The 25520-nt window shown below is 33.8% G+C and overlaps 1 long non-coding RNA gene across 1 annotated transcript in view; it reads left to right on the forward strand.

The window, feature by feature from the left end:
* The window catches only part of LOC107512199, a 49220-nt gene that overhangs the window by 18250 nt on the left and 5450 nt on the right, over nucleotides 1-25520 (forward strand). Inside the window, exon 2 of the long non-coding RNA XR_001597215.2 lies at nucleotides 2667-2770. This is a non-coding gene — a long non-coding RNA (uncharacterized LOC107512199). The remainder of the gene's footprint in view (nucleotides 1-2666; nucleotides 2771-25520) is intronic.

Below are 25520 nucleotides of genomic sequence, written 5' to 3' on the forward strand. Positions count from 1 at the left end.
TATATATTTATCACATGGCGACATGAGCACTGCATCTCTTCTTTCTGCTTATCAGCTTCATTTGTCTCTTTTGCTAACACCCAGCTTTCTTTCATATCGAGAATATGATTACTGATGTCTCTTGAATTCTATTAATTAGTTGCTTTTCACTCTTATATCCCCTGTCATTACTGATCTTTCTCATACGATTATAAAAATAAGATATAGCTGGTGAGTTTACCTTGTTTTATTTATCAGAACACTGATTACATGACTGTTAAGAACTATATTCAAAACAGAACCTAGGTCTTCTGACTCCTAGTCAAGCTTCCTTCCAACAGAACTTTCCTGTACTTGGTATAATTTAGGCGAAAGATCTTCCTCCCCAGTCTCCTAGCCCCAGATACTCCAGGAAGTTGTGGTCTCTCCAGAAGTGTAAGGTAGTTTATTCTCTCAGTTTTTGAACATCAGATGACTGAAATTGCACTTGTAGTTATTGGTGTTGGAGAGAGAATTTTAATATGAGAAGAGGAAAGTTAATACTGGATGGTGTTGGTTCATGTTCTCCATCTCTGACAACCTTCTACATTAAAATTAGGATGCACTCAGCTTAGTAAATCCTTTAGATAGTCTTCCTGATGTGAGAGTTTAATTACATTCCTCCAAGTGCACAGTTTGGCATCTAACTTGACTTATACAAAGTAGCTTCCTTTAAACAGTGTTCTCTGAAAGTCTGGTGGAGCAGGGCCAGGCCGAGGACTTGACTATGGACTAGGACAAGTACAGATTCAGTTGATGCACTACAAATTGCATCATTTACACTTCGTGGCTAGAGGTGAGACGATGGTAACCAGTCACATCTAAGCAAGGTGAGGAACTGAAGAGCAATGGACTGGTAGGGAAAGAACTAACCTATACCTCAAACCCATCTGGAAAATCATGATCTTTAGCCCTCACCATGTGTGGGGATCAGAATACCCTGGAAAGAATGTCCTTTACCATCATCAGGGCAGCTTTCCATCTCATAAGGGTAAATGTTTTGGCTCATCCCAACTCTTGTTTTCTGTCATTTTGGCATTTCATATATCATAGGTTCAGCCTCCCAAGAGATATTAACCTAATTATCTTTGGTCATACAATACTCACTTCTACAGAAAGATACTATAGGTCCAGCTTGGGTCAAGACCTCACTATTGAACCGATTAGCTATGTCTATAGGAGGGGAGGTGTATGTGGCTTAATTTGAATCAGATGCTCATATTTTGTTGAATTGTTAGAGGCGAGGGGGGCAGAATTAAATAATAACATGCTTTATACGTGCCTTTTCCCTCAGTCTTTGAACTCATTGAGGGCAAAGACTGTTTTATTCCAATTTTCTAGCATAATGTAGGGACATAGATGCCAAATGAAATGTTATGATTTGATTATCGAGTTGTACATTTTGCTTTGGGGTTAATATTTCAGCAAAAATAATAACTTATTATACAGTTTACATGTATTTCAAAGACCAGACCTCATAATGGTTTCAATTTGTACACAAGTTAAGGCTGAGCCTGCACTACACTCTCCAAAGAATATATACCAAGGCTTTACTCATGTAGTTATGCTCCCTGATTCTATAATTTTAATTGCATTCCCCCAGGAGCCCAGCTTGACATCCAATTCGATTTGTACATAGAAACTTCCCTAAGGCAAGCAACTCTGATGAATTTTAAAATCTATCTTCCCTGGTTGGTTGATGAAACTATTTTTCTTCCTTTTAACAGAGAACTTTTTAATTTTTCCAGAAAATGCCTTGTTCCGCTTATATTTTTCTTTCTTTAATATTTTATGTATTCTTGGAAATTCCATTATTTTCAGTGTTTATTTATGAATATGTAATTTGTCCTTTCAATACTTTTATTTTTGTTTCTTTTTCAACATGCTCTCATCTTTCTCTTTAATAACCAAGATATTTATAGGCAAGAAATCAATCACTATGTGAGATGACAATTCAGTGAAAATCACAATTGCCAAATGAAATTTAGTTCTTTCTAAAGGCCTGGAGACATCTCAAGGTCAAGTGTGAGGAGTCAAAGAGTTCCTTTCTATAATTATAATCTTCACTTCTTTTTTAGGATGATTCTACAAGTTTGGTTGTTTCCCTAGCTAGTGTGTGTCATTTTGAACTAAAATTCTATTCTTCTTGTTTGGTGCTATTTCCCAGGGTCTCAGAAGAAACTCCAGCATTCCTTTAATATATATAGTTCACCAGGTTTTACTGTTGTTAGTGGATGGGAACTTACAAATTCCAAACAAGAAACTGTCCATGAATTTTAAGATAAACTTATGCATTAAATTTTGTTTAAAGTCATCCTTTAAGATGGTTTCAATACTTGACTAACATAAAATGTTGAGATTAGCTCTCTATAATCATGCTTATCTTCTTATTTAGTAGTAATCATCTGCCAAGCACAATTGTAGGCGCTCTACATGTATTATATAATTCATATACTTTTCTCATTTCCTCTTATGTTAGATAGCTCAGTTAATCTTTTATATGCCTCCATTTCTTCATCTATAAAGTGATAATAGTAATAACCTTATAGAGTTGCACTGAAGATTAATTGTAAACATTATGTTTTAGATTGACCCCTTCCAGTTAGGAAGCACTCACTAAGTATTCAATCATTCTTACTGAATTTCAGGAAAAAATTGATATTAGACTTCCACCAATCTGGAAGAAGGAGTGTGTGTAATGATTTCTGCTGTCTATACGAAAATGGACATACAGTGATGAGAGGCAATTAAGGTAATTTCTCTTAAGAACATTAACATTCTTCAATTCTATACCTATCAAGCATTGTTTCAAAGTTGCTGTATTTGCCTGGGCTGCACAACTCTAAGGGCATCATTTGCATAGTAATCTGTGTGGCTGGAGTCCTACCAGTTGTGTTGTGTAAACTTGCACACTCCTGCATGGCAGCCCTACTTCTCACGCACTCATTTGGAATTCACCCAAAGGGAAAATGAGAATTTCTGAGACTTTTCAATTTATGAATTTTCTTCATGTAATTTAGTACTGCAAATTCTTACCATCTCTAAATGAATTGATGTGATAAAGTCCCTAAACTTTAAAATCTCAGCAAAGATTTATTGATCCATAGTGACCCCATTTAAGAATAATAACACTCTGAAAACAGACATAGAAAACTTCTCTACACAGTTTTAAAACTAGCCACACAGAAAAAAGGCTTTTAGAAACATTAGAATGCTAGAATTAAGGGTGATTTTCTTGTTTCACCTTTTCTATATTTTGCTAAATTATTTTCGGCGGCCACATATTACTTTTATAATCAGAAAATAAAACTCTGTAAAGCAAAGCTATAACATAAGCTTTTTCTTAAAGTAGTCTACTTTAACAAATACAGAGAGATTTCACTCCTAAATGTCACAGCCACCACTTTAATCTACATGATATATGCTCATACTCCTTAGTTCTTCAGCCAGGCTGTGGCCAACTGTAAGTCACGTTACAGAATCTGGCAACTTTGTCAACTGCCTAAATGACATAGGCATGTTTTTTAACACCTACAATCCACCAACTCTCTGACATATGCTAAACTAAACAAAACAAACGAAACAAAACAAAACGAATAACACTCTCACAGCCCACCTGAATGCCAAACTGGGTTCTCTCTCTATCACTTTTTGTTGTTTCTATTTTTTATGTAAAATCATTAGCAAACTTCTACTGAGCACTACATATGTATGCGCATGGGTCTAGGTCAGGTTTGAGTTGATAGAAATGAAAGCAGATGTGGAACTTACTATTTGGACAGGGTTATCATCCTATGTTTAAAACAACTGACAGACTTGTACCTAAGTGGAACAGGTAATTGTCACCCTTTTGAGGCCTCGCAATGGGGGTGCTATGGAATTTGGGGTGAGATGATTCTCCATTGTTCAGGAATGTCCTATATAAATGAATAGGCTCCCTGGTCTTTAGGCCCTGAGTTCTCTTAGCAAGCATCAGTCATTGTGACAACCAACATGATGCTAATAATTTTCTAAATATTTTATTTGGGGGAGAGGTGGTACTATTTTTCCCTGATCATCTACCCTCTACCTTTCTGAGAACTACTTAGCTAGAAGTATATCCATGCTGTACAGTAACTTAATTCTAGGATGTGCAGAGAAAACAGAAAAAACGTATTTCTTTATATCTTCTCCTGAACGCTTTGATAATGTGGCTGGATTGTAATGAGATCATTTATTTTTTTTTCTGTTAAATACATTATCATTGTTTTAAACTTCCTTGGTTAACGTAATGCTAAAATGTTTTCTCAGAATCTTTCATCTATACTTTTTGTTTAATTTTTATATAAAATCAATAAATGTCAAATGTGATGTGATAAAAATATAAGGAATGGTATTGGTTGGTGTTTAAGCTCATTTAATTCTGTGACCAACAAACAAGAATATGAAGGCATATTATTGTTTATTGATCAGTTACTTGCTCTCTAAGCAACGATTACTTTTTTTTTTACTTTATTAACATAGGACTTTATAACCGTTGTCCTTCATTACCTGTTGACTTTTCATTCTCTCATCCTATAACTTTTTCCTTCCTCTTCACTACATTTTCTTACTTTTTTTTTTTTTGCTATTTTCAATTGTTTTTTCATGAAACTTAAAAAAAAAATCCAGAACTTTATTTAAGTATACGTGCCAAACATATAAACAAGATTGTGCAAACAGGAATAATCAAAATGAAATATCCAATATTTGGGTCCTTTCTTACTTGTTTAGAATATTGAGTTGGTAATCCTGAGATAAAGCAAGTAATCTTATTTTGTTTCAAGAGTCCAATCTGCCAAATGGGAATAATAATAACTATACTATACCATGATTTTTTCATTGGGATAAAGGACTAATCTCAGTATTGTGCTTTGACCTTTGGATGTACAAATTTTCTAAATGGTAAGCTTACTTTTATAAAAATGAGGTTAAGAATTACATTTAGCTTTTCACCATAGATTCTTTTAACCAGATGTGTGGTTATTGTGTCAGACACAATTTAAGGTACAAACTATGTTGCATAAACTCTACAACTGCCTCATGTCTTGCTTTTTTTGGTTTTCTAATTATTTAGCTATTGCTGAATGAACAAATGGTTAAAGATGATTAATTTTCTTCTGCTATTACTTTCTAATACTTTTTAAGAAAGCTTATAATTTTCTTGTCTAAATGTTTCAAGTATTAGAAACTGTGGCTGAAATTGGAATGATAGTATAAATAGCTATGAAAATTATCCTACTAACCAGATATCATTTGCATTTACTAATGTCCTTCACAATAGCTAGGGAATGTCAGTGACCAAAAACTAAAGCATATTGTGTCTCTTTCATTCCTTGCATTCAAGTCCCAGTATGCTAAGGAAACAGCTCTAAGCTTTAATTTTAGGTTTCCATTGGCCTTAAGTGATGTATTAACTTTGCACTTAATTGCATGTAGTTTTAAATAACTCATGTAAGCTATTCAAACTCTACTTAGTATACGGACTATCACATCTTACAAGAGCACACCTTGTTATTTTTCAGCTTCAGGTGGGCTGCAGCAGTGTTAAACTGCCTTGTTCATCTCTGAAGGGTATCGTTATGTATGTCTGCATCTAATTTCTCACCATTCACCTAAGCTTTATTCTCACATTGGTTTGTGTACTTTTGGAATCTGTCTTATGGTTTAGAATTTAAGAAAATAGCTCTCAGTGAGGGTAAAGTAGGAATGTAGTAAAGAACTTTAACTCTAAAAAAAAAAAAAAAAAAAAATGCGTAGGTTCCAGACAAACAGGGAGATCAGAGGTTTAGATGAGTAAAATTGACAATTTTTTCCTAAATACCTACATGATAACTTTTTTGAACTGTGTGGTTTTTCATGAAAATTTAGAGTGTTAAGAAATATTTTCAAGCATGTAGGTGCGCATGTTTCCATTCTCTTAAATTCACCTGTCATTAGAAGTTATTTAATAAACATTTGCTGAAGAAAAACATAATTTAATGGTTTAGAAATAGTTTCTGGATTTGTACAACATGGAATTGGGAAATGCAACCATTTATTTAATCTCACAAAACCTGTTTCCTCATATATATAATACACAGAAAAAGTGCAGCTCCATCATAGGTTTGTTGAAAAGCTTACATGACCTAATGCTTAGTGATCACCTAACACAGCCCTGAAATATTAGTGTTCCACAGATGTGAGAAGATAGATAACAACCATAATTCTCAATCGTTTCCTCCAAGGGTAGGTAGCAAGGTGGGAGGGGAGTTCATGCTTTCTCTCCAGAGCTCTGACAGTGAAATGACTCAACTGTAAAGGATTTCAGTGGGTTAGATCCTTCACCCTAAGTCTCTAGTATTTCAAGAAGGGAATATTATCAGTCTAATTAGGGTTAATCCCAGAGTCAGTCAGTATGGCCAAAAGGACAGAGCCATGAAATACTATCATGAGGGCAGGAGTTCTACTTTTATGTTTCAGGATCATTCCCATGAAATGCAGGAATGATTAAAAGCACAGTACCCCACACCCTCACTGCCAGCATTGTCTGATGCTGTTATTGTTTTATGGTATTGTTGATTTCAGGTACCAATCCAAGATTTTATTTGGTATTGGAGTCATTCCTATTTAATGTCCTACTCCAGTAATGAATGGAAGAAGGTCACCTATTAACTTTTGCAGTTGGTGCCAGGTTGTGGGCTGGTATAGGGAGGGTTTCAGAATGAAAGGACTGGGAAAACAAGGCTAGAATAAATTTTACATTAATGAGTTAAAGAATCATGGCAAAACAACCAATTATAAAACACAAGGGGATAGTAATGTCATTAAGTAAAAAAATAAAAGGTGGATTAGACTCTTATAGAATGGGAGAAAAGGTTTTATTTTCCATTAGCCTTTTGATATTTTTATGCTTATGTTAAACATGGTTGTTCATGGTCTCTAAGAAATGGCTTCAAATAAACTAATAAAGCTAAATTGTGAAAACAACTCAGTGGGAACTGGGAAGCAACCAAACTATTTCCTTGATTAACATTCAAATAAATTAATTCTGTTCAGTCTCTGTCCTTCAAACATTTTATAGATCAAGGCATATGTCAAGACATGCATTTGAATTTCAAACGCTCTTACCAGAAAAGCAAATAAAATGTTATAATATGAATCTATATTTTATAATTTTATTTCATCAATGTGGAGTTACTTTAATGTCAACAAATAAATTCTTAAAGGTGTTACAATTTTAATAGAGATTAAAAATTATATTTTCAAGGATAAACTTGCCTTTAGCCAATTCAGATCAGAATGATGTATCTCTATACAGCTAAGCACTTGACCATGATAGTTAACTGACCATAAGTATAGTTAAAGTGGCTAGTGAATGACAAGTAGAATATAAAAATATGGACACATTTTTTAAATACAAAGTAAGAGTAACAAACTTATTTTGCTTAATTGTAAAGATTAAAGTCAAACACTTTAAAATGAGATTAAACAATCATTTTGGTTATGGATTTGTGGAGTTTTTATAATTACAGACTGCAAATAATAATAAATACTGACTTAACACTTCCTCTCTAAGCACTGTGCTAATCTTGCTTAATTATCTCATACAACCCTGTACTCCCATTTTACATTAGAGGAAAATGAGGCACAGAGAAGTTAAAAAGCTTGCCCTAGACTGAGAGAGGAAAAGCTGCTATTAGAATCCAGGCAGTCTATCTCCATAACCTATTCTCTTAACCTAGTGTGATAGAATTATTCAGAATACACTGAACCTAATTAAAATGAAATTTGTCCAAATAATATGCCTAAAATTTCTTGGTGAAAAGATCTTGGGAAATTAACATTTATCCCAAAACTTTAGTTGAATGCTTCAGTCTTTTCTTTTACACCAAGTTTAAAAGCCATTTTGAAACTTGTGTGTTAAAGCATGCTAAATTTATCAAGAAAATTATCCATAAGTTGATTATTATTGCAGTGTTCATCTCCAGTTATGTCTCCACCAAGGTCTTTTGCTGCAAATATTACAAACCTTGAATCGATGACTCACACATTCAACATGATTACAACTCCATCTCATTCAGCCGCTACAAATCCTAGACACTATGCCCAGATGCTCAGCTGTTATTCAGTCGTGACTGGAATGGCCCAGCCTTTCAATGAGGAAAATCAAGAGAGAAAAAAAATTATTTTTTGTGGGGTGGGGTTAACCTTAATTCAGAATTCCAGTGCAGTTTCTTAAAAGACTATATGAGTTGCTACACATCTATTTGATTCTCAAAGCTCAAAACATTTTCCCGCATTTTTCTGATCTTCAGATTGGTCACACTGTGTAAGAATTTTAATAATTTTTTTTTCTAAAAAGTCAGAAACATGTCAAAACTCCAGTGAATTGTAGAATCCAAACCATAAGCCAATTCTTTTAAGTAATATTGAACAGAATAACATTCAGGCACAATGGAAGGAGATAAACAGATAGAGATACAGATGTCTATTATATAAAATGTTTAAACCGAAAAAGGTCCTTGAGGTCTTTGTTTTCAGCTGCAGAAATATTTAATGAAATTATGGCCTATGAATATAGCAGGTTCTTAAAGATTTCTTCATCGCGCTCCTTCTGACCTCCAACTTCTTTCACGCCTCTCCTGTGGAAGAATAGTTATTAATGCAGTTGGCCAGATTAATGCATACTTGCTAATGAGCAGAATCATTAGTGAACACAGACCTGTGGGGGATTCTCACGTCTCTTCTCTATCCTCCGTATCTGCTGCTGAAATAATAGGTCATTTGCTTCCCATCATTTCCTCCCCTTTCTCGCTGGCATGTGGAAAGTCGTGGGTTTGGGTTTAGGGTAAGGAGAGATACTTCCTGCTTTAGCCTACGTTGTCAGTGTTCTGGTCATGATCTAGAAGAGCCATTAAAAAAAATCAGCTATTTTGCTTTATTTTATGATTGTTCTTTGTAGAAACATGCGAGGAGACTTCCTCTGCTTTGGAGCCTCCATTTCCCAAAGGCCCAAGCTGAGGTCGCATTGCCATGACAGCAGTCACAGTTCACATCGTTCACATGGGCTTTGGCTGGGCTGAACTTCAGACAGGCTGCTTTCTGACTCTGGACCCTGATCTCTCAGAACATTTACTTTAGAAAACCTGTAATTATAAATTCTTTCTCTGTCCCTTTGAGACATAAATCTTTTTAGAAGCCTCTTGCCAGTTTTACAACCCAGGAATGTCTGTCTTAAAGACCTGGAAAACATCTCTTTGAAATGTAAACATAAAAGGAGACAGCACCCCTCTATCTCCCATCTTTCTGGCAGGAATAGGAGCCTAACTCTGAGGGTGCCAATTAGCAAACACAGATGGCCTAATCACAGAGAAAAACATTTGCAAACTCAGGAATAGCTCAGTGAGCTCAACACATCCCATTGAACCAGCCTCCCAGCTGATGGGATGGGGGAGGGGAGGGGTTGTTTCCAGTACTTTTCCACTAGCTCAAACCAGTGCCTAAAAACTCTTGTGCCTTTTGTTTTAGTGGAACTGAGTTCAGTCTTTCTCTTTCTTCTGTTGAAATACCTTGAAGAAGTTCATCCTCGGCCGTTTAACTTTGTCTAGTGCAGTTTTTGTTGTAGCGCAATCTAACAACATTATAAATCTCACATTATCTTATGCTGCTCTGGGTTCTGTGAGGATGGGATGGTCTAGTTAAAATGCCATATTGTCCCTAGAAGCAGCTTAGAAGAAATTTCCTAAACCCCAGGGATACACAACATAAGTTGAAAACTGCCAACTTCTAGTTTCCTGAAATGAGAAGGGAGAGATTTATCAGAGTTCTAATGCCATCCTCATCCACGTCTCAGTCTAATACTGATTCCGCTACATATGTTATTCCCATAAACCCTCTGCTCTCTGGGTCTGCTGCCATTTCTAACAGGGATCACAACCCCTTACTAGGTAGGTCTTCATTCTGACATAATACGGAAGTCTCCTCAGAAGAGATGGTTGCAGGCGACATGGCAGAGGTGTCAAAAGTGGTAAAATGGTGTAGTGGGGATATTGGCTGAGACTAAAGTAGTATTTTCACTCTCTGGGTAGATCTATTGAGCAGGATGAGCCAAGGCCTAGAGGTGTCTATTGGTATTAATTGATTTATTGGGGAGGAAGAAGAACAGAGATCACTGCTTTGGGAAAAGTGGAGAACAGCATGGTATCTGTTCCCCAGACCCATCCAGGATGTCTGTCTGCCTGACTTCCAAGGGGGGACTGTGGGCAGAATCTCAAGGAAAAATGGGACCACTTGAGATGCAAACCTCACTAATTCATAATGAAATATTTTTCATGAAAAAGCATGACAAAGGGGCAACACAAGCCCATAGAACTGGAATTCTTATGCTTAATGTAATAATAAAAGTTTATATATATATAAAAAAATACCTTAAAAGGCTGGAATAGACTTAGTTACAGTGGTAAGAAGCAATGATTCCACTGAACAGTTGGAAAAACATTTTTTTTTGGTAACAATACTTGATTTCTATCATTTGGCCTTTAATAAAGTCATATAAATAATGTCACTCTGTGTGTAGAGGAATAGCAAGAGAAAAGGAGAGGTGAGTGAAAATGAATAGGAATTCAGACGTATTTGTAGTACATGGAGCTTTCTGCCTCCCCTCCCCTGTTAGCGTTTCCCAGAATGTGTATTCTTTGGACACCAGTGTTTCTAGTCAAAAATTCCAGTCAGAAATGTTGGGATATATATATATACCCAGAATCTCCTATAGTATTCTTTTGAGCTCCTAAGTCTGTATTAATTTGTCATGCAACAATGAAAATTGAATACAGTACCTGAGTAGTTCTGCAGTAGAGAAATATGTTTGTTAATGAAACGTTTCCAGAACTTATTTGAGGTGATGGGGCAGAGTAAATTACATTTGGCTAAGAGTTTACAAGTGTATATTTAGTGCCAAGTACAGTACTTAGAACATACAGGACATAAGTGCTTGAATGAATGAATGCGTTAAATTCAGTTAAAATTCTTAAAAAAGAAGAAAGAATACTTGGGAGATTTTGAGGTGAATAATTTGATAGTTCTTAGGTGCAACAAGGCAAGAATCTTTAGCCATAAAAATATATCACTCAGGATAAGTAAAGAACAGTTTTATGACTCTAGCTGGTTATCTAATACATAATTTCTCAAGACTTTATAGTTGAAAATGCTTTCGAAGACTTAATAGCATAAAATTATTGCTGCTGGAAGTATTCTTTCAGTATTTCTCTTATTCTTTTGCTTATACATAATATCAAACAGCTTAGTACCTTGCGTACTGTGCAACAAGAATACAGTGTCCGAGTAGTCATAGTTGTTGTTTTTAATTACTAGAGGGAGTTTTCATTCCAAACATCACTTAGAAAAAAAAGCAGTCAACTTCCTTGGAGAAAAACCACTTGATTTTTGGATTTCTATCTAAATTTCACGTTCCTCTGTTGTTTCCCAATATTAAACCTAAAATCACATCTTTGTATTAATCATGAGTATAGCTTCACATCCCAGACAGTAGCTAATTTAAATTAAATTGTCCAATACAAAAGAAAACCATTTGTTTGAGGAAATGATGAGTAGTTTGAGGCATTACATTTCTGAACTTCTGATTTGAAGAGTATTACCTTTGAAAACAATATCCCAGGTCAATGATATCTTGGTTGATTTTCAACATTAGAATTTTCTTAGCTCTCTGCCATCACTATCAGAAGTTAGAAGACATTACAGAAATTAAATAAATAAATTGTAATATTCAACTCAACAAAACATTTTTCCAGGTCAATTTATTAGCAAGTATTATGATGTAATAAATTATGTAGCACACTTTAAAATTTCTACTACTTTGGCATTTCTGTCAACTTTTCTTGTCTTTTAGGTCAACCAATCAAAAATTACTGAAATCGTGTAAGCTTCCCTCCCAGAGAGGGAACCTTGGTGACTCAGTGAACATCTCTGCATGTCAAAGGCTGCAGATGTCACGTAGGCAACCAATCACCACTTTTTACTGGACTTTAAGACATAATTCTGAAATGCTCAAATGAAATGACTCATATAAAGCAGTTAGCTCAGTACTAGCAAAAAATAAGTACTCCACAAATCTTAGTTGCCATTATGATTATTAATATCATCAAGATCAGTATATTGTTATCACTTGCTAGATCAACATTCCTAAATATATGAAATACTAGGAAAACTACTGTTTATTAGATTCCCCCAAATTCTTCAGTTGCTACCAATTAACATCTTCCTTCAGTTTCAAAAAGTTTAGCTTCTCTGGTACTTGTTTTATTTCTTTAAATTTCTGCTTACCCTTGACCCTGTCTCTGTCTTACCCTATTCCTCTTCTCTTCCACTCTCTCCTTTCCTCTCGTTCTAAATTTAAATGCATTTATCCTTAAATTATTTTTAAGGTGAACATTGTATCCTTATTGTTTTTCTCTATACATGCTCTGAATTTTATGTTTGGAGCAGTTGGCACAAAAAGGTGATGTATACCAAATGACTTTCCTTTTTTGAATACTTCTTAAAATTGAGAATTTCCACAAATGAAGTCACATTTTTCATCATATGATTTGTCAGGAGTCACAAATTCAGTGACTACAGGTTAAGGAGGGCAAAGTGATGAGCAGAGCTAGCCTTTGGCGGTCACGTAGGCAGCTGCTGCTCGGCTTCAGACAGGAAACGAGGGCCCAGTTTTGCCAGATCCTCTGTTTTCAAGAGCATGTGGAATGATGAAATGTTCTGGTGAAATCTGCAAATATTTAAATGTTATTAACCAATTTACAAATTTATAAAAGCATACACAGCACTCAAAATATGTAAAACTTTGGCACATAGGTGCAACAGATGTTAAGGTGCCCCTGAATATCTGTTACCCATTCTATTGGGTAGAATTCTTGCTGGGAAGTGACCGCCCATCAGGAATTAATTCCCAGTATACTTTGCAATTAGATGAGCCAAACGATGGTGTTTTAGATACTTTTACTTCTGTGGGTCTAGCTGTTCACACGGCTAACCTATCCTAACCAATACTGTAGGTGTGGATATTTTAAAAAGTGAAGCAAGTGTTAACAGCCAGATTTCTGGAATCCCTGCGGCAGTCTTGGAGTTTTCAACCAGCCATAGAATCCAGAGCTGCAACCACCAATATTTAAACCAAAAGACAGAACCACCACCAGGTGGCACTAAACTGTAAACAGGAAAAAGACCACTTGGGATGGAATTTCTTGGAGGCTCGCTGCCTCACCCCAGTCCATTAATGTTGAAAAAACACAACTCTATTTGATCCCCTTAAATTGTGTTTTTAGCCTACATATTGCTTTTATGGCAGGAATGTGAGGCACTTGATAATACATGATTTCATTTGATATAAACAATCCTAAGAAGTGGGCCAGGGTGATATATTATTGTCTCTTTGGATGAAGAAATTGAGGCGCAGAGATTAAATGTGACATTGAATGAAATAAAAAATAGTAATATTGACTGCTGATTTTAAAAAATTAAAACTTACTTTTTAATAGATCTATTTTAATGACTCTAGTGTAAAAGTCCTGAATAAAGCATTGCATGCCAACCCAGGTAAATGGTTTCCATGGCAGCCACTACACTATAGCTCACAAATGATGTTCTCTTGCCATGTAACAACCAACAGATAAGGTGCCATGATCTTAAAATAGTATTGCTAGTTAAATGCCCTTTACATTATGTTTCTCAAATAGCAGCTGTCTCAGTTGAGCCGTTGGCATCATGGTAGCACTGTCATCAGCTCCGGGTGGAAAGCTTGTCTTACCATTACCTTTGCATAGCAGACAGACATAGATTCAATTTATTGAGTAGCTATTGCATATTTTAAAATATAAATCTTAAAGAAGCAACATGGATAAAGACTTATTCTAGTTTTAAACTATAATTGAATCTTCACTTTTTTTAGCCCACTTTAATTCCACTAGAATTAGATATAGTTTAAAGAAACATTAATAACCTGGGAACTATACTATAATTTAAAAATTAGACTCATAACTCAAAACCGTGAATAAGTTCACATCTATTATGCTATTAATAAAACTACAGTAAATTTTATATTGGCTTTGACCATTTTATCTCTTAAAGGGTTAATATCTAGCATTGATGGCAAAAGGAATAGATGGGCCTAAAATGTACAGTGAGATACCAGATTATACTATTGAGTTATATATTAGATAATGAAAAAAACAAACAAACAGTATTTGGAAGAAATATTCAACTGCCTAAGCAAGGTAGATACATTTGTTTTGATGAGTGAGTAACACGTTTGTTGAGGGTTCAAAATTGGAGAGGGAAAATAGTCTAATAACAAAGATTTTCACTTCAAACATTAGAAGAAATAAAAAATAGGCAAATATGTTACCAAATCTGCGTTAATTTTTTTACTCAAGTGGTTAAGCCCAAGACACTGAATAAGGAACAACCACGGATGTCAAATCTATAGTTGTTTGTTTTCAGGGAAAATGTTTTCCTTATGGTTGGGGCACTAAAGACATTTTAGACTTCAAAGGAAACTTTTACAGCATATTAAAATTCTTGTTTACTATTTTAGTTACTTGGAGGTAAAACTTACCTTTAATGTTAATCTAAAATAGTAATCTTAAGAATGGGTGTTTGAAAAAGAATTTATAACTTAAAATTGAAGAAAGACAAAAAGCATTGCATGTAACTTTCACTGATTCTAAGATGAACTTTTTCACGTTTTAATATTGTTAAAATCAGGATGGTTTTTCAAATCAGTGACATATGTGATAGTGTACTTGGAAGCATTTTTCTTTTCTTTCTGGTAAAGAAAAATTATCTTAAAATTAATTATTTTTAGATTCAGTGAAATGTGTAATCTCTCTTCTGCCTCTGTTTAAATTGAATAGATTTTTCTATGCTACTTGTATTACCTCTGCCTCTTTTTTCCTATCTTTTAAAAATGCATTTTAAAAAATCTCCTACTTTCCCTAATATTTTCACAAGTATTGTTGATGTATACATGTTGATGATTGTTGATGTGTGGATGTATATGTGACTATTTCATAATATACATATATATAAATATACAATTTTAGACATATTTTTATAAAATGTGCTGAAATTAAAGAATTCGAAGTTATTTCACTAAGAGGAAGAGACAACAGAGAGGAAACCTTTAGTATAAGGTTGAGGACACTCATACAGTATTTAGATAGTCATCTTTTGATACTTAACAGTTTATTGCATAGTGACTCAGAGACAGCCACCTTTACACTGATTGACACACAAGCGTGAAAGTTGAAAACCTTCTTGGATGTCATGTTCCAAAAACTTTTCAGCCTTCTTACACCAAATGATGTCAACAGTAATAATGCCAATTTCCCTAAACAAAATCTCTTCTGCATAAATCTTATTTTTATAATGTAGAATGACTATAAGAATTTTTCTGTACCACCATGGTAAGCAATTATTTCTCATCCATACTTAATGTTATAACTTGGTGATTTGATTTTTTTGTGTCACTTGTACTTCAGAATTAAATTGCCAATGTTACTAAAACAGAGTCAGTCATATAGAGAATTATGTTCTAGTCTTCCCCCTGTAATTTCTCACTGCACTTAAAACAGTTCAAATGTTATTTAATTGGTTAATTGGCTTGGAGGTCTTTTTCTTCTGGCTGTTCCTAAATAATATAAATAATTAACCCATTTTAAGTAGTAGTCAAACTGGTTATATGACATTTTCTATCTATTATTATTTCAATATTCACATTCTAGGTATTAGTACTTCAATATTTATACTAATATTCAAATTATTTCAATTTTTGTGTTTCGACTAACTTTTTGACAATACCTACACATTTATTTATTCGATTCTCTCCTTACTTTCTTCACATAATTAAAGTGGCTTACACTTATAAAACATACAATTGATAAAAAATTTTAAAATAAAGAAGATAAATTAAAAGCCACATAAACTTTGGCCACAATGAAGGGAGATAAATACAGTTAGAAAAGGGATCAGACGGTACCATAACTAAGGATGGACTTTAGTTCTTTGATTTCTGGCACTTGGGCTCAAAAAAAAATAATAATTCAAAGAGCAATAACATTCATATTACCTGATGGATATATGCCTGTCGATACTTCGAAAAATAGAATGCTTTGACTCTGAAGTTCAAAATAGATTCATCAGTTAGCCTCTTAAATGTAGGTAATTTAGTAAAACATAAAGTTGAACACAGGTGAATAAAACAGAACTTGTTCGTTTGTTCTATTTTCTTACCTGGAGTAAATTAGACGAAGTGTATAAAATTCACATTCTTTACAACTATAATAGTTTGGTTTTCTATTTCAGAGCTTGTTAATTTATTTCATGGAAGAAAGTTAAAGCTGTTGAATATCATAACAGAGATATTCCATGTACTTTTTCAAAATGATCTTTAATTATAGTGTTCTTATTCTCACTAGAATCAATGTATAAATTTTTAAAATATAAATAGCATTAATTATTTAATGGTAGTCACAGAAATTGAACATATGTATACACATGCATATACATACATGTTCAGTTTCTATCACATAAATTATGCCTACATACATACAGCTGTTCAATTTCTATATATATTCAGTCAACACACACACTCACACACACAGCATTCACATTCATGTTGTTTTCACCAAAATATACAAAGCAGCAATTCATGTTTTTTGAAATCTTAATAACTAAAATATGGCTAGTTAAAAGTTAAATATCTAAGTTGTCTTTCCTATTTGACAATGATAAGTAGAAAGCCTAGTGAACTCTGCAGAGCAGTACAGATCTTCTGAGTCTTTTGGTTTGAAATAAAAGCTTTTAGACATGAACGATTCTCCCAGGAGTAAACCTCTGCTCCTGAAGTTCAATGTCTCGTTAATTCTTGAAAGTTTTAAGATTTTTAAAGTCAAAAAGCAGTGGAGAAGCTGTCGCTTTTGTAATTTTCAGATCAAGCCTTAAATGACTACTAATTCTAGTACACTCCAATTTCAAAACAGTTCCAATTCAAACTCTTTTTTTTTTTTTTTAATTCTAAATTTCAAATTGCACAATAAATTCATGGGAGAGTTTTCAGGCATACAGCTAATGGGATCTTAGCAAATTAGACTGTGTTATATTAAAACAAATGAATGATTGCAGAATTTGACCTAAAACATGACATTTGCACAGTCCAAAATATAGTATTTAATCAGTAGAAAAAGCTTACTTCTGGCCCAGCAATCGTAAATTTTTGAGATGTGTGAGAATAGATAAGGTTATTCGTGTAGGTGGAACAGTCAGCAAGAAGTTTGAGGAGTCTAGAGGTACTAGCCAGATTAGTTAGTGACAGCATTAGAAAGTGCAATGATCTGTTCATTCACAGTACAACCCCAGTCGTTGGCTAGAAAGTCTCTTCAGACTTTTATATTTTCATTAGCTGGAAGGACTCATTCCTCTAGGAGGACACCAGCAAGGATTAAGCAAAATATCAAATAAATTGACATTTCCAAGTAAATGGAGACTTAAGCAACCCTCTAGTCCTGGAGAAAACTACAATGCTAGAGAGAGAAAAAGAGTTAGTACAAATAAGCTGGTATTTTAGGTGTAAGAATGCTCAGCTCCTAAGTTCCGAATTCTTGGCAGCAAGATTTATGGCAAGGCCCTTTAGATGATGGTGCCAAAATGCCTAATTTACTTACTGTTCTATTTGCTTTGGGCTCAGAAATCAGGCAAGACTGAATCTCAAGGTAGAGACATCAGTGAAGTCACTGAAATTCAGATAGGGGTTGGCAAATTTTAATGAAGTTACAGTTTTCTTAACTAGGTAATAAGAACACAAGCACGATTATGTCCAAAGTATATAGCAAAAGCATAAAAGTAATAGCTTAACCAAATGTGGTTTAGTTTTCCTGCTTAACATGAAATTAGAAAATATTTGGCATATCTGCTCGAGTACGCCATCAAAAACTCAGTTGCCTTCCAATTTTCAGACCCCCTGTTCTTAACATGGATCTTTTCTCCTCATGCATGCAAGATGTTTGCCTGTCATATCTGAATCCCTGGCAGGAAGACTTTCTTTTTTATTCATCAGATAAAGCCATCTCCAACATCTCACCTCCTAGAAATATAACCTATGACCATACTTAACTGCAGTTTAGGTTAAGAGATGAAATTTCCTCTAGGTATTTTGTTGTCCTATATACAATTGGAAATGTATTAATAATAAAGAGAAGTTATAGATATTAGATAAATGTCTTCATGATATGATATGAATATCTCATATATTTACCATCCATCTCGTCTTTGATGAGATGGATGGAGAAATTATTGCAGAAATCCTACCTTGAGGACATCAATAAAAATGGAACATGAACCTGAGTATCACTTACCTCCTACCTATGGAAAGATAATAAGCAATAAATAGCTTTGGATTTTTTAGTCTGTTAAAAAAAAGTATGTAGATCTAAATGAATTTTCTTATTTTCCAATATAAATGAAGGATATCAGTTACTCTGAGTCATTATGTATCATACATTGTTTAATACAAAAGCAAGACTTAAACATTTTACATGTCTTACTTTGGAAATAGACATGCAATGTAATTTGAAAGCTCCTCTTAGATAACATTGAATTTTTAATGGTATATGGAAGAGATTATGGGAAGTAAAAAAAATTATATCAACCAATTACATTTCTCAGAGAGATGAAATCACCATATAGACATAGCTTTATAAGAATTCCTTTTAAATTATTATATTTAGGTTTATAGCTCTAAGTATTAATATATTATCATGGACTATAATATTTGTAACATCTTATTCCAAAATTTAATCTTGCCAATTTTTGTTTAACTCCTTTAATAAAGTTCATTAGGACTGAACACTTCATCTCTCTCAAGGGAGAGATTTTCTATTTTATTGCATGCTTAAGTTTACAACTTATTTTAGGGAATGCATCATAAAACTTTTTAAAGTAGTATTTTAGACTGACTTCAGTCTAAAATATATTTACCATTTATTTTTGCTCTTACTAACCAGAATTTGATTATTGCCAACCATTTTCTCCTTATAAAGCCACATGACTGTGAATTTAAGTCAATTCAGTAAGTGATGAGGAAAAAAAGAGCTTGAGATTTTATGAGCATGTTGAATGTTGAAAGGCTTCCATGTCTTTGCATGGAAATTTGATGGCTCCAATTTTGTTTACTGTGGGACTAAGGAATAACTTAAACAGGGAGAGAAGAAAGACAAGTGCTGCTGTTTTGTAGGACATCTATGATGAGAACAAATCTTTCAAATGTGCCATTCACTGTATTGGGACCGAAAGTAAGGACAATGACATTTGATAACTTTTCCAGGCTGCATATAAAATTCCAGGCTGCAACTAAAATTCAAATGTTTAAAGGTACCTTGATCTAAGAAAGAAATTATTGAGTCTTTTTATATCATTGTAGGACTTGAAGGACATATAATTCCTTTGTGTTCCAGAAGACTAGGTTGAATAATGGAAACAGGAAACAAAACTGATCCAACACTATTCTTAGTCACTTGCTGTAGAATAGAAGGCAAAACGAGATTTCATCTTGACTGATAGTTTCTTTCTTCACAGGTGGTATCCACAGATTTATCTTTATTTTCTAGTTAGAAGAGACCTTGGCAGGACAGTCACGCTGGAATGCTGATTTATTTAGCTGTGGAGGTTGAGGTGATATGATATAAAACAAAATCAAAAACATGGTAAGAGTGTTTCTGCTGACAGCAACCAAGTTGGTGAAATAAATGTTTTAGGATATAAACTAGTTAACATAGGCTTACCTGGCAGTAAATGTGAAGGACATAGTCCATGAGGCAAACTAAAACCATTATTATCTAAGCAGTAAGTTTTGTGGAAGAAAATTCTCTCTATGTGTCTTATATTTTTCATCTGACTGACTAAAAATTATTACATCCAGTTATTTCAAGCTAATGTAAACTTATAGTTTTATCATGATGTTTTGAATGAGATCATGTGTGTATAATGCTTATCCCAGTCTTCGATAGTGAATATTGAATATGTGGCAGTTAGAGTTAATACTTCATTAAGAATATAATTTATAAGTAGCTTTAAAGATTTTTCATACTTGCTCCGATTGCTTATAATGGCTTCTCTTTTCGTTTATTTTCAATTAACTTTATTGAAAATACTTTATATACAATGCAGTGCATATATTTTAAGTGAACAGCTCAGTGAGCTTTGACAAATACATACACAATGTAACCAACACCCCAATCAAGATACAAACCATCTCCAAAAACCAGAGAACTTTCTTTGTGCCCCTTTTTAGTCAATCCTCTACCCCCAAACCACTGATTTTATTTCTGTCACCTTTTGGAAGTTGTAGAATTTCAAAAATCTGAATAGTATTATACTTACATATTTGTGTCTGACACTTCCCTTATTATACTATTTAGAGATTTATTTATCTTGTATATACTAGTAATGTGTTCATTTTTATTGCTGGGAAACATTTCATTGTATGACTATTTCACAATTAGTTTATACATTTACCTGTTGATGCACATTTGAGTGATTTCCTGTTTGAAAAATGAATAAAATTGATAAACGGGTCTTCTTGTGGACACGTTTTCACTTCTTTTGGGTAAACACCTAAGAGTAGAAATGCTGAGTCATAGGGTAGGTATATATTTAATTTAACCCCAAATTGCCAGTTTTCCAAAGTGGTTGGACCATTTAACTCCCATCATCAGTGTATGAGAGTTCTATTTGCTCTAAGTTTGCCAGCAATTGGTCTTGTCAATATTTTTAATGGATATGCAGTGGTATGACATTACCGTTTGATTTGATAATGCCGATGACTAATATTGACTATCTTATGATGTGCTCATTGGCCATTAATACATCTGTTCATCGTGAAGTCTTTTTGGGTCTTTTGCTCACTTTTATTTGTTTTTTTTCTTTATATAAATTACTATTGTTTATTTGAATGTGAGTCCCTTGTCAGATAAATGTTTGCAAATGTTTTTTTTTTCATTTTGTGGCTTGACTTCTCATTTTCTTAACAGTGTATTTTGAGGAGCACAAGTTTTTTTTATTTTTCTTTTATGATTTGTGATTTTTGTGTCCTATTTAAGAAATCTTTGTAATCTTTTTTCTTTCTATGCTACAATTTGAATTTTGTTGACTTGCATTTAGGTTCACTGGTTTTCCTGCTATTGTGTCAAATATGCTTAGAGTTTAAGTATTGGTTGTCTAAGACTTTTTGTTTTTCAGCCCAGTCCCTAATTTCTTGTGCCACCAAAGGGGCTAATAACTTTAATTATATCATAAATTTAATTTTATCAGAATTTAGTTACAACAGCTTCTAAACATTTTGAAAGTGAATTCAGGCTCTCCTTCAATGAAGGCCCTGGAGCTAAACATTACAATACTGCTAGACCTCCAAACTGCATGATCTTGAGCCTGCTAGATAGACCTTGAACCTGTGAGAGCTGTAGATTCTGAGATGAAGTGTTTTACAGACTGTGAGATTTCTATACCACAAGCTATGGGATTTCAAGACCATGAGGCTGTGCAACTGTAAGGTATTGACACTATGAGATAGCAAGAAAGACAACAGAAGGTGGACTTGATGGACCAGAGTGTAAGACTTAGTGATGGTGAGAAGATAAGACAAAAGACTCTCAGATTTCCAGGTATCAAAGTTATAATACTGAGAAATCAGAGAGATCTTTTCAGCTGTCGCTAGTCTGATTATTCAAAAAAAAATGTCAGTACAAATGCATTACCAGGAAGAGAACATTGTCTTGTAATTTGAATTTTATTCTAGACTAAACCCTGAAACAATAGCCCAGAATTTTGCCTGTTTTCTCCTCATCTAAGGTAAAATTTTTAATCTTCAGCCCAAGTCTGAGTTTCCTTCACTTCCTTGTCACTGCAGAAGTGCTCACCTCTTTGACCTTAGTGACCTTAGTGCCTTTAGGCTTCAGGTTTCTTTGTGCTCACATCTCTTTAAAGGAAACATGTATATGCTTCTCTATCAGTATTTCTAAATAAATAAATAAATTTATCTATTGATTTCTTTATAAATTAATTTATTGTTTCAAAGAGGTTAAAAGGCATTTTTTATTTTATTAAATTTATTGGAGTGACATTGGTTAATAAAATTTTATAGGTTTCAAGTGTGCAATTCAGTAACACATCATCTGTATATTACATTTCATGTTCACCACCCAAAGTCAAATCTCCTTCCATCACCATATGTTTGACCCCCTTTATTTTATATCCATCTACATCCTACCTGATAGTGGAAATCTGGGTTTCCAGACTTTTCAGGTGTTAGGAGAATGCATCTTTCACAGGGAGTCCCTCTACACCCATAGTAGTAGATAGCTTTCATCAGAGAATATGGTGGACCCTTATTGATAATTTCAGTTGGGTTTTTATTGTCTAGACAACAAAACTGATCAGTTTGTCCAACCTTCGTTTTAAGCATAAAAATATTTAGCACTATAGTTCTGTCAGTGGAATAAATCTTTAATTTTAAATTGAAGTTAGTGTGTTTTTGTTTATTTCATTGCATTTGTCATTTCAACTAAGCAATAGAAAAAGAATGTAAAACTTCCGTGTAAAATATCACCTGGGAACAGAACTCTCCAGTCAGAGCTTTGTTGTCCTTTAGTTTGTTTATAATTTATTTATTTATTTTTATTTTCAATAGTATATTGACAATGGACCTTTTTAACATAGCTGCTATTGTACTGTCTTTTAACATTATGTGTGGCATGCGTCATGAAGGGGTTATACCTTGAAAGCTTTGAGTAGAAAATGAGCACTGCGTCATGGAGAAAGGAGTAATTAATAACTGCACACAGACAGGGTTGTTAGAGTAATTACCAACAGAAGACTTCAGGGAGAAATAAGATCAAGAGGAAAGTCATTCCTGAGCTTTTTTATAAAGTATTTTTTTCATTTTACAACATAGAACATTTTTAGTGCATCTATTTCTGATGTGACAAAATGTTAGAAGCAGATGTCCTCAAGATGCTTTGCTAAACAATTCTACTGCCCTTCTCTTACTACTTTTAATGTTTATAAGTGACCCCTAACAAGAAAAATTACAGGTTTGCCTTGAGTTTCCTCTAACTATTAGTTTCAGAAGCAATATGGCATATCACATGTCCCAGACTTTGTTTTAACGTGCTGATTAATATATAGTCTTCTCTGTTTCTAACTAACTAACATTTTTGAAGAAAAAATCCAATTTTAAAATTGCCATCAAGGACAATATTCAATATAAAGATGTTATAAAGAATCTAATATAGTTATTATAGTTCTTAACATTTGGGATTTATGTTTCTAAATAAAGTTAAAGCAGGTGGTACACATTTACACTTTGAAATTGGCTGTACAGTAGATTAACACATAATAAAATCTACCCTCCAACCCTCATATTTATAGAAAGGCACAACCAACCATACACAAATAATTTAGTCATCATCTGGGGATATATGCACTTTTTCCTATCATATACAATTTTTTGGCATTCTGTAGTTTGACTTTTTAATGGACATAAATAAAAACTATTTGAGTTATGAATTCTCACAGTTGTAGAAAAGCATTGTTGTATACATTACCACAAGCATCTATCCAAAGATATTGTCATCCTTTTCTTTCTTCATACGTATTTCATTTGTATTCGTATTGTTTTTTAAATTATGTATTATCCTTTAAGGATAAAAATAACAGCATAAAAATATCTTAAACTCTTAATAATAAAAGTAAGTGGATTTGAGAAAATAAGGGGATACTTCCTCCTTGCATAGGTGACAGATTTAACTGATAAATATTTGGTGAATCAGGTTTTAGTCTGAAATATTTTGACATGTCAGGTAACTGGGCCAAACGATGCTTTAGTTGGATGTAGTATAATCTAAAGGAACAGCTTGCTTCTTAAGGTGAAAGAATTAGGAAAGAAATCCAAGATCAAAAGTACATGTTGAGACTGGATGGAATAACAAGATGGAGTAACAAGGTTATAGCCTCTCAGTGAATCAGTCAAAAGCACAAACAGAGATGATCTAAGAAATAATGTTTTTCAAGACACTAGACATCAGACACTGAAGGACAGTGATCTTGAGAATGGGAAACAAATGAGGTGAGCTCTGCTATTGCATTAGCATACTGCCTTGAGTTTCCGGTCCACGGCACAGAAACTCGAACCCACGGAGAGTCGGGCAGACTCCCCTGCTTGAGGAGATGGAATCAGGCTCCCAGAAGACAAAGATCTTAGAATTTATAAGAGAATAACAGGGAGGAAAGAGTTGCACAGAGAGAGAACTCTGGAGATCTGCAGAAGGTCCCTCTTTAGGGAATTCTGACTGGTTCATACATGTAAGAAAACTATCCAAGATTGGAAAAGAACCATCTGAATGGATTAAATGTTAACAGGGCTTGATGTTCACACAGGGTCAGCAATAAATATCTGTTCTCGCCAGCCAAAAAGACTTGAAAAGAATCAGATTGCTTTCAAGTAAGTTAATTGCATCCCGAAATAAAGCTCAAAAATATTTATCAGAATACAAACATATGCACCACCTAACAAGGTAAAATTTACAGTCTCTGGCATCCAATCAGAGACTACCAGCCATACAAAGGAGCAGGAAAATATGATCCATGATAAGGAGAAAAAGCAATTAATCGATAATGACCCCAAACTGCCCAAGATGTTAGAAATAGCATACGATGACATGAAAATAGTCCCAAAACTATATAATAAACGTTTGAAAAGTTAGACAGAAACATGGAAAATATTAAAAAGGTCTAAATAGAGCTAGAAATGAAAACTATCAGGTGAAAAACACACTGGTTGGTATTAATGGTAAGTTAGATATTTGAAAGAAAAGATTAATGACTTTAAAGACAGCAATCAAAAGTAAAACAAAAAATAATTTTAAAAACATTAAAATTGTGAGGTGCACCAAGCAGCCTAATTTATGTGTAATCGGTTCGTAGGAGAGGAAAGAAAGGGAGACAGAAAAATACTTAAAAGGAAAAGTGGCCAAAAAATTTCCAAATTTGATGGAAATTATAAGCTACAGATCCAAGAATCCAAGCATAAAAAAGATGAAGAAAACCACACCAAGGCACGTTACAATGAAGTTGCACAAAACCTGAACACAAGACAGTCTTATAAACAACAAAGAAAACAAATTGAACCAAAATGAAACAAAAAACTACATTAAATATAGAGGACCCAACATAAGGATGACAGATATATACAATGCAGAGGAGATAATGGAATAAATGCTTTAAAATATGTAGAAAAATTGTCAGTCTAGAATTATATATTCAATGGAAGTATTATTCAAGAACTAAAGTAAAATAAAGGCTTTTTCAGACATAAAACCACACAAAAAATTCACCACCAGCACACCCACACTACAAGAAGAGATAAAGTAAAAATGCATAGA

This window comes from Rousettus aegyptiacus, unplaced genomic scaffold (assembly GCF_014176215.1).
Source record: "Rousettus aegyptiacus isolate mRouAeg1 unplaced genomic scaffold, mRouAeg1.p scaffold_m13_p_15, whole genome shotgun sequence".
NCBI classification, from domain to species: Eukaryota; Metazoa; Chordata; class Mammalia; order Chiroptera; family Pteropodidae; genus Rousettus; species Rousettus aegyptiacus.